The following is a 10619-nucleotide window of genomic DNA, read 5'->3' as shown; positions in this document are numbered from 1 at the left end:
TACATTTAGGCCAAAATGTATTCTGCTACATGTTTTTGGTAAAAAAAATCCCAATAAGTGTATATTGACTGCTTTGTGTGAAAGTTATAGTGTCTACAAACTATGGTATAGATACTGCAATTTACGCCATTTTTTTGCTATACAGCGCTGTGCTAGTTTAAAGGACAATTGCGCGGTCATGCAATACGGTACATAAATGAAATTTATGTCCTTTTTTTCACACAAATAGAGCTTTCTTTTGGTGATATTTGATCACCTGTGCACTTTTTATTTTTGGCGCTATAACCAGAAGAAATTTTGAAGAAAAAATTTTTTTTTGAAAAAAACAATATTTTGTCATTTCGGTCCTAAAAAGGTGTGAAAGGTATAGCGTCTACAAAATATGGTATAGATAATGGAATTTACACAGCTTTTACTTTCTGACTGCTTATCACATTTCTTTAGGTGCTAAAATACCAGGATAGTACAAACACCCTCAAATGACCCCTTTTCGGAAAGTATACACCCTAAGCTATCTGCTGAGAGGCATATTGAGTTCATGGAAGATTTTTTTTTTTTCCACAAGTTTCTAGAAAAATGACAAAACATTTTTTTTACACAAAGTTGTCATTTAAATGATTTATTTCTCGCACAAGCCATGGGTATATGTGGAATTACACCCCAAAATACATTCTGCTACTTGTACCGAGTATGGGGATACCACGTGTGTGAGACTTTTTGGGAGCCTAGCCCCGTGCAATGGCGACAAACTGCAAACATTTTTATTATCCATAGGCAACACTTTAAAAACCTTTAAAATCAACCATTTTAGATTTACAGAGGAGGTCTAGTGTTAGAATTACTGCCCTTGATCTGACATTCACGGCAATACCTCACATGCATGGTGCAACTGCTGTTTACATACCGGCGCAGGGTCAAGGCTTGTGCACACAGGTGTGCGCAAATGGGAGGGGTGTTTTTTTTTTTTAGTTATTTTGATTCTTTTTTATTATTTTTACATTTGTATCTTTCATTTTTTTTATCACTTTTAATGCTATAACAGGGAATACAAATATCCCCTATAACTTCAATGGACATTGTCATATATTCTTTTTTGAGAAATCTGGGGTATATCAGGCTCTAGATATCTCCTCTGCCCTTACATTATCTAATCAATCCAAAATCAGTGTGATCAGATGCTTTCCCAATTTACAAATGGCGCTGTTTATTTCCTGCGAAACTGAAGTGATTAAATGCTTGTAGCTTCCGAATTCTTAGGCTATAGAGCTGATTGGCACCATTCTGGTCTCCAATCAGCTCTATGGTCAGCTGGCAGATACACCGGCTGCATTCTCAGGTTCCCCCAATGGCACGAGACTGCCCGAGAAGGCCGTGGAAGGCAGCGGGGGAGGGGGGGCATCATCTCCCGCTGCTTGTAAAAGCAATCCTGCAGTTATTAGCCACTAGGATTGCTTTTACATGAAAGCCAATCGCCTGCTCACAAACATGATACCAGGATGATGCCTGCAGCTGTAGGCATCATCCTGGTATAACCATTCAAAGTCCAGTGATGTACCAGTACATCGCTGATCCTTGTTGGGTGTATATGCTATGTTCTTTTTTTTTTGTATGCAGCCTGTGGACTGAATGACAAAAATGAGAAGAAATCTCTGCCAGAAAAAGTGTGTGGTATGCCCACCATTAGAATATACCACCCTGCATTCACCCACTTCTAATGGTGGGCACACATTAGGTCACACTTTGCCACAAGCGCCAGTTCCAAGATTGAACAAATGTCTAAATAGTGGCACGCTTTAATAAAAATTGTCCACGTATAAGTGGTACCCCATATAGAAAAAGGATGACACCAAGTCCCAAACTATCTTGCCACTGCTCCCCATGTAGTCTGGGCATCCAGGGGGCTCCACATGACTATCTTTTCCCTCGTAAATCTGAAACTTATAAGTATAGCCTGTTGTCCTCTCACAGGTCTTCTACATCTTGACCCCATATCTGGCACGCTTGCAGGGGCGAAATAGTTTGAATGCAAGGTGGCCAGAAAAATAATTGAGGGACTCCTCAACGCAGATGTTTTGCTGGGGAGTATAGACATCTGCAAATTTTTGGTTAAGGTGATTTGTGAGGGGCTGAATTTTGTGGAGCCGGTCAAATTCAGGTTCACCCCGAGGATGACAGAGTGTATTGTCGTTGAAATGCATAAAACACAATATACTCTCATATCTATGCCTGGCCATGGCAGCAGAGAACACGGGCATATGATGAATTGGGTCTGCGGACCAATACAACCGCAATTCATTTCTTTTAGTAATGCCCATGTAAATTCGAAAACCGTAATGAGTTTCCATGCAACTGGTCTGGCAAGGTTTGAATTTGGGTTGGCGGTGATAAATTGTTGTGCATATAAATTGCTTTGATCCACAATCAACGCATACAGATATTCCATGAAAAACAGCTCCAAAAATCAAGGCGGTATGTGAAAGACCAAGATGTACTAGACCGTTGATACTCGCCAGTTCAACAAAAAGTAGAGTGGCATTAGTACTGGCATTCTGCTGCATCAAAATTTACCGGCAAGTGCTAACAGAGATCAGGCTTGATTCTGCGAACACTGTGTATCAAGTGACAGGGACCTACTGACACTGCACTTGCTGGGGGAGAAGGAGGGGGGGTAAGCGTAGGGGCTAAACGCAGGTACTGGCAGGTGGCGGGGCTGATCCCGCTAACGCTGAGTTTTTGGGGACGCTATACTAATGTGCACGCTGGTATAGTGCTGATCTGATCAAAGATATTGACCCGTTCAGACACTATACTAGCCATGGAGGTTTATTGTACATGAGCGTGCTCCTGGCAATCAAGGGGTTAAATGTGATGAGTGGTGTACTGACAGGCAATCTGACGCTATCTGGGAGGGGCATGAAAACCATGGGAGCGCAAATCATGTATATATATATATGTGATTTTGCACACCCATGCCGCCCTGTAGCAGTATTTCTGCTATAGGGTGGTCAGGAAGCGGTTACAGAAGAGGTTTGTGTTACGGCGCTGTGTTACTTTAACTGACAATTGCGAGGTCATGCAACACTGCACCCAAATTAAATTTACGTCCTTTTTTCCCACAAATTGAGCTTTCTTTCGGTGGTATTTGATCACCTGTGCATTTTTTATTTTTTGCGCTATAAAAAGAAAAGGCTGACAATTTTGAGAAAAAAAACAATATTTTGGACTTTTTGCTATAAAACATGTCCAGTAAAAAAATTAAAAATCAAATTTCGTCATAAATTTCAGCCAAAATGCATTCTGCGACATGTCTTTGCTAAAAAAAAAACCAATACGTGTAAATTAATTGGTTTACGTGAAAGTTATAGTGTTTACAAATGGTGATAAAGATACTGGGATTTTAAATTTTTTTTTATACCAATAATGGCGGCGATCAGCGACTTATGGCGGCGATCAGTGACTTATGGCGGCAATCAATGACTTATGGCAGGACTGCGGGACTGCGGCGGACATTCTGACACTCGGGGGGGGGGGGAACTGACTTGGGGTCAATGACATCCCCACTGACACCAATACAGTGATCAGTGCCAAAAAAACACTGACACTGTACTAATGGCACTGGGGAGGAAGAGGTTAACTTTTTTATTCAATGAAAGGGTTAACTGTGTGAGGGGAGTGTTTTACTAGGGGGCGGGAGTGTGTACTGCACGGGAACGCGCTGATCCAGAGAGATAAACTCTTCTCTCCAGATCAGCGTGTCAGGAGCTGACAGGGAACTGACAGAAAGCAGAGGTGCAGTGTAAACACTGCAGCCATGCTCTGTGTCAGTGATTGCAGCTAATCGCCGGGACATGGCAGGTAATGACTGGCCGTGACCCAGCGTCTGACACCTGATCCGACCCGTGATCGGCGGCGCAGGTAGGGTAGTGGCGCGCCTCGCGCGCACCCCCTACCTGTTTTGCAAAAGCACGTTTTAAAACGTGGTTTTGCGCAGCCGTGCTGCCCTGCCACCGTATTTCTACAGTGGCTGGTCGGCAAGAAGTTAAAGAAGATATACTCAGAGTTGCTCACAACAACCCTGTGATCTTCTTTGAAGGCTCAACTCTGTAAATTTTTCCAGATGTCTCTCCGGCCACATTGGAGAGACATTGAAAGATGCGGGATATCACATCTGCTCTTTTCTCGGCCCGAATTTGCTATAAATGGGGTTTTCCCTTTAAGCTGATAGTTCCACACAATGGCACACATATACAGCCACAACCCTTCTGGAGGGGCAAGAAATTCTGGCAAAGTTGGGCCTGGTGGACACTCCCTCATCTTAACGCCCACCTTCTACCCCTCGCGTATCCCCTATCTGGAATACTCCATCTCCACGACAGGAAAGAAGGAGAGTCCGACATAAGCCGGGATGAAAGGGTCTTGCTATTATGCTTATTATTCATAATTTTTATAAGATGTTAGAACATGCCTAAGATTTATCACATTTCTATATGTCTGTTAACTTTGTCTTATCTCTTAGCTATTCGGACGTGCAAATATTTTGAATGGGCCCTCGGGCCCTTAATTCACAGCCCGTATTCTGATCCTAAGGTACTCTTTGATGCGTGACCCCACCCTGTTTTCGAGTATGGTTGGAGATGTCACTGCCCAGATGTGGAGTGGCTGTTCTATTCTCCATGATGGGGTCTGGGCCCGGTTGGCCCTTTAATGTTTTGTTTCTCTGTCTTTTCAGGTGAAGCAGCTAGCCTACCTGATCCATGGTCTGTCATGCTTTCTTTAGCTATAGGGGTTCTTAGGACCCTTCTTCTACTGTTTTATGTTGCTGCTTTTTTGATAATTTTGGTACATGATGGTAGTCATATACAACTTTGTGGATCTCCTTGCCGTAAATTTTGGCTGGGTTACTCCATAAAATGATGCTGACCGATTTCACCTTACAAATTGCAGATCCGAGTGCTCCATAGATGAGACCAACTTTTTCTGTTACAGCTGAGATGGATACGATAATGTTGTCTGATGCTATTTTCCTTATGCTTAGCAATGGTAATTCATTGTATATCACACAATGTCCAGGGTTTCAATTCTCCAAATAAGTGCAAAACTGCCTTCCTTAAATATAGACGCCTAGGGGTGAAGATTATTCTATTACAAGAAACCCATTTTGCAGACGTCAACCATCCCACGTTCTTTCACAGATCCTATAAACAAGGGTTTTACCCTTTACATTCCACTAAAAGCAGAGGTGTAGCGATTTTTCTCCACAACTCGTTTCCTTTTGATGTTCAACATGTTTATCGTCACCTGGAGAGCAGATTTTTCATTATTAAAGGCATCCTCTCAGGTCGGGAACTCACAATAGCAAATGTTTATGCACCGAATTCGGCTCAAGCATCCTTTTTTTTTTGCAATTCTTTAATGTGCTTGATAAGTTCCTATCCCCCCCATCTATTGGTAGGAGGTGACTTCAACTTGGTGGCTAACCCCCTCCTAGACAGAAGTTCAACCTCACCCTCCTCCCCTGCCTTTCTGAAATCCCTCACCAAAAAATTAGAAACATTTCAGCTGGTAGACTCCTGGAGAGCACACAATGTGGGAGCAAGGGGCTACTCATTTTACTCCCACCCACATGACTCCTATGCTAGGCTAGACTATAGCTATTGCTCCCCAATGTTGCTGGCCAACTCTAAGAAGGTGGACATACATTTGTGTCCTTGGTCAGATCATAATATTGTGGCACTGTCTATCACCTTCATAGGTCTAACACCTTCTCCCTACTCTTGGCGGTTCAATGACTCTATGCTTACAGACATTAACTCCCGTCAAGACGTAGCTACTTCCATCCGAGAATACTTTCAGCTGAACACAACTCCTGATACCTCCCCGGCTACTTTATGGGTGGCTCACAAGGCAGTTCTGCGAGGACACCTTATCTCTATGGCATCAACTAGGAACAGGGAGCATTGGAAACAAATTCAGAAACTTACTAGGGAATTGGAGACGCATTATAGAACTCATGTAGGTAATCCATATCTCCTAAATAGAACAATGATATTGCAAAAGCACTTAGAATTGAATACATTGCTATCCCAGAAAACTGAAAAGGCTCTGCGCTGGTCTAAAGCTACATTTTTAACTCAGCTTCAACTATGTTCGCACAAAAACTTAATCATTCTGTACGGCCCCCTCATATCTACAAGTTGCGAACTAAGAATGGTAACATCTCCTATCCGCCTCACAAAGTACTGGGAATTTTTAAAGAATTTGCTCCACCCTATTAGCTCCTCCGTGAATGATTTCCACTCCCCTCAAAGGCTCATGGCTTGATTCTTTACCCCTACCACTCTCACACCCTTTCAGATATCTTCCCTCAATATCCCATGCACTCTGGAGGAAATAACCCGTGTGATTAGCGCACTGTGAACTTCCATAGCACCGGGCCCAGATGGGTTTACGGCTAGTTATTATAAACACTTTGCTCCTATGCTGGCCCCTTTTTTGATGTCATTGTCACGTACCTGATGGGAGACTGAAATGACGAGGTTGGCCTCACTTGTGTCACTAGTCCTGACCCCGCTGGAGTAGGAACAGAGGGAGTCTAGGACACAGGGGAACAAGAGTGCCAGTAGTTGTTGTTTGCAGCTCTTGCTGATGAAAACCTTGGAAGGCTGATGATCCTATGATTTTGGCACAGTAGTAGTAGGCAGAGCAGGTTTTGCAGATTGCCAGGCTTGCACCAGAGCAAGAAAGGTAGTGAGGACAAGAGACAGGAGCAATGTCATGAAATAACCGGGGTCATCAACAGTCGGGCAGCATGGTACAGAATCAGATGGAAAAGCCAAGGTCAGGAGCAGAGCCGAAGTCCAGAACCAGTATCAGGAGAGCAATCAGAGTCAGGTGAGGAACAAGCCGGGTCAGCAACAAAGGAATCATACAGGAACAAGCAGGACATGGGGGAGCTGAAGACCAGTCAGCACTGAACATGAGCAGAGACACTCCTTAAATAGGCCGTCTGGTGCCAATCTTCGCCGTGTGTGTGCACGTGCGTGATTGTGCATTTCCGGTCACGATTCGTCTTGCCGGAAATCCCTTACAGTCATTGTTTAATGATATTTTGCAGGCTGGCAGGTTTCCTGAGGAGATGCTTTTGGCTAACATGTCCCTGTTGCTTAAACCCTTGAAAGACCATCTTCTACCTCAAAACTATAGATCCATCTCAGTGATGAACAATGAACTTAAGATATTTAGCTGTGTTTTGGCAGATAGATTGGTCCCTATAATCTCCTCTTTGGTCTCACCTGACCAATCGGGATTTATCCCTGATAAACTTATTACAGACAGCATATGCCTCACATTTAATGTTATTCAAGATGCTAACCTACACTCTAAAGAAGTTTTGTTGTTGAGCCTGGACATCAATAAGGCCTTTGATAGTGTCCTCTGGCCCTATCTATTTTCACTGTTGCAAAAGATGGGCTTCAATTACGTATTTCTGTCTGGTGTACATGCTCTGTATGCCTCCCCCTAAACAAGAATTAGACTCCCAGGCTACAACTCTGCCTTTTTTACACTGGGCAGGGGTACCCGTCAGGGCTGTCCACTTTCACCCTTACTAGTTTTTGAACCCTTGGCAATTGCTATAAGAACACACCTAGACATTTCAGGATACCCACTTGTAGTCTCACAATTTAAATTATGTATGTATGCAGATGATATTATGCTCTTCCTAACTAACCCATTAGTATCATTGCCTAGTTTATGCACTTTATTGAATGATTTTGCATCCATATCAAGTCTTACTGTAAATTTTACTAAATCAGTTCTCATGCCTATTAATGTCACTGAATCACTGAGTGCATCCCTTCGCAGCTCTTTCCCATTTCGTTGGACCACAAACCGGATCCCATATCTTGGTATCTATCTTACACCCAACTACTCGGGACTATTTGCAGCTAATTACCTACCATGTGTGTCACGCCTCTCTACTTTGTTAAATATCTGCCATGGATACCCTATTTAATTTTTGGGCAGACTCACGGCGGGGAAAATGACTGTTTTGCCGAAATTACTTTATTTATTCCGAGCACTCCCAATCTCAGTCTCAAAAACATTCCTTGATCGTTTTCAATGGATAATTAATAATTTTATTTACCGTAATAAACGTCCTTGTTTTACTTCCTTTATCCTTTATCAGTTACTCCGGAAGGGTGGCCTCGGACTCCCCAATTTTTGGCTTTATTACCTGTCGGCCCGCTGTTCACAATTATCGCAATGGGCGACTATTAACTCCCAGGTTCCTTGGATCAGATTTGAATCTCAATCTATACGCCCATTCTATCTACCGGGTCTATTATGGAAAAACCCCCCCACGCTTGTTGTCGACCTATAATTCAATTGTTGTCCACTCATTGATGCTTTGGTCCTGTTATAAAGTTAAATTAAATCTTGTCTCCCCTGTTTCACCGGGTTCATCATTCGTTGGTGACACGAATTTCACCGCAGCATTTTCGTCTCCACAGGCATTCCGCTGGTGGTACGATAGATCCCTTATTTTCGATATCCCACTTCGTGAATGCCATCATTATGAACAAATAAGACATTTTTTTAACTCACATTTTAGTTTGATACCTTCGTCCCCGATTACATTTTTTGAACGTATAATCCGTGACTCTGCTAGGTGTAGGGGTCTTATCTCAGACTTGTACCGTCTTTTTTTGGCAACTACCTTTCCCTCACACCTTTATATAGACAGAAATTGGAAGTTGATAGTGGTGTCACCTTCTCAATGGAGGACTGGGACTCCAGGGTGGATAACATACATAAGAGCTCTAGATCCCTTTCTGTCCGTGAGACGGCCCTTAAGGTATTACCCGCTGGTATTATACACCCTATAGACTACACATCATGTTCTCATTGATGTCCCATCTTTCTTTCCGCATTGTGGCCTAACTGGCACTCTTGTACATACATTTTGGGCCTGTCCAGGCCTTTCACTGATATGGAGTAAGATCTCTGCAGTGGCCTCTGCTGTGGCTGATGCCCCGGTGCGTTTGTCTATGCAGACTTGCCTACTGGGAGCCCATATCCCGGGAATACGGACTGAGGCTATGAGGCTGATTCACACCATCTGTGTCTAAGCCCTATGGGCCATTACCCTTCACTGGAAATTACCTACAGTACCATTGGCCTCAATTTTAAAAAGAGTCAATGTGGTGATGCTTATGGAACATATTCATTTTACGTTACTGGATAGGGTGCACTTATTGGATAAAAAATGGGATGTTTGGAAGACTCATAGACATTTACTGTCTGGGTAATGATTATTCATGCTTTAATTGATGGTGTCTTTCTGTTGGTGGCTTTATTGCTCTGCCTACCTTGCTCATGTACTTAACATATATGTTCTACATAACTGTACTTATTTGAAATGAATATTACAGATATACCTTCTTTTTCTGTTGTATGTTATACTTTATGCTGCGAAGCTGTTTTTGCAGCCTATTTCTTGATAAATAAAAAAGTTTGTAAACAAAAAAAAGTCAAAAATATTTTATTTCTCAAAATTTTTGGCCTTTTTTTTATAGTGCAAAAAAAAAAAATAAACAGGCGATCATATGCCACCAAAAGAAAGCTCAATTTGTGGGAAAAAAAGGACATAAATTTCATTTGGGTGCAGCGCCGTAACACAAAAAATGGCCTGGTCAGGAAGGGTGGGTAAATCCTCAGGAGGGCAAGTGGTAAAAGGACTAAATAATGTATACATATTTGTTTTTCTTTTTACCAAAGAAATGGAGCAGAATACATTTTGACCTAAATTTATGAAAAAAGTTTATTTACTTCCAAGTTTTATTACAGCAAAGTTTTCAATTTTTTTTTCAACATTTTCAGTCTTTTTTCCTTCATATAGTAAAACAAAAATCAGTGGTGATTAAATACCACTAAAAGAAAGCTTTATCTGTCTCATAAAATGATGTACAATTCATTTAGAGACAACGTTGCATGTCCGGGAAATTTTCAGTCCAAGTATCAGACATCATGCACACTTGACGTTTTTACAGCTGCTGTTTTTGTCTTTTTACGTTTTTTATCTACAGCCAGTAAACTCCCCAGCATGTTATCATATGTGTCCATGTACACATAGACTGTAATAAATGTTTTTTGGCTGGGGAAAAAACCCAGAACTAGTGCGTTTCTTGAGGAGTTATTTTGCTATAAAAACGCTCTAACGCTGAAAAACACACCAAAAACAATAAAACGCCGCAAACCTGTGTTTTTGGATGTTTTTTTGACCAAAAACATTTTTTATGTTAAAAAACCTCTAAAAATGCAAACACAGGAAAACGCAGCTAAAAGCGGCTAAACGCGAATGCAAAAACGCTATAAAAAGCTGAAAAACTCACGTTTTTAATATGACTTTACACAGCTAACTGTACCAGCATTATCAAAACATCCAGTGTGCATGAGGACTAAAAATACTAAAAACTGAAAATGGCCTGGACAGGAAGGAGATTTAACAAGCTGGTCTTAAAGTGGTTATGGGGAGGCAATAGCTTTTATATTTGGTGTAGAAGCTTCAATTGCTTTTTTTTTTCTTGGGTTCAGGTGCATTTTAATTAAAGGCTGGC

Source organism: Staurois parvus, unplaced genomic scaffold (genome assembly GCF_062004578.1).
Source record: "Staurois parvus isolate SC_StPar_1 unplaced genomic scaffold, SC_StPar_1.0 ptg000056l, whole genome shotgun sequence".
In the NCBI taxonomy this organism is placed as follows: domain Eukaryota; kingdom Metazoa; phylum Chordata; class Amphibia; order Anura; family Ranidae; genus Staurois; species Staurois parvus.
The sequence above is the reverse complement of the archived record's forward strand: the minus strand, read 5'-3'. Positions refer to the sequence as shown.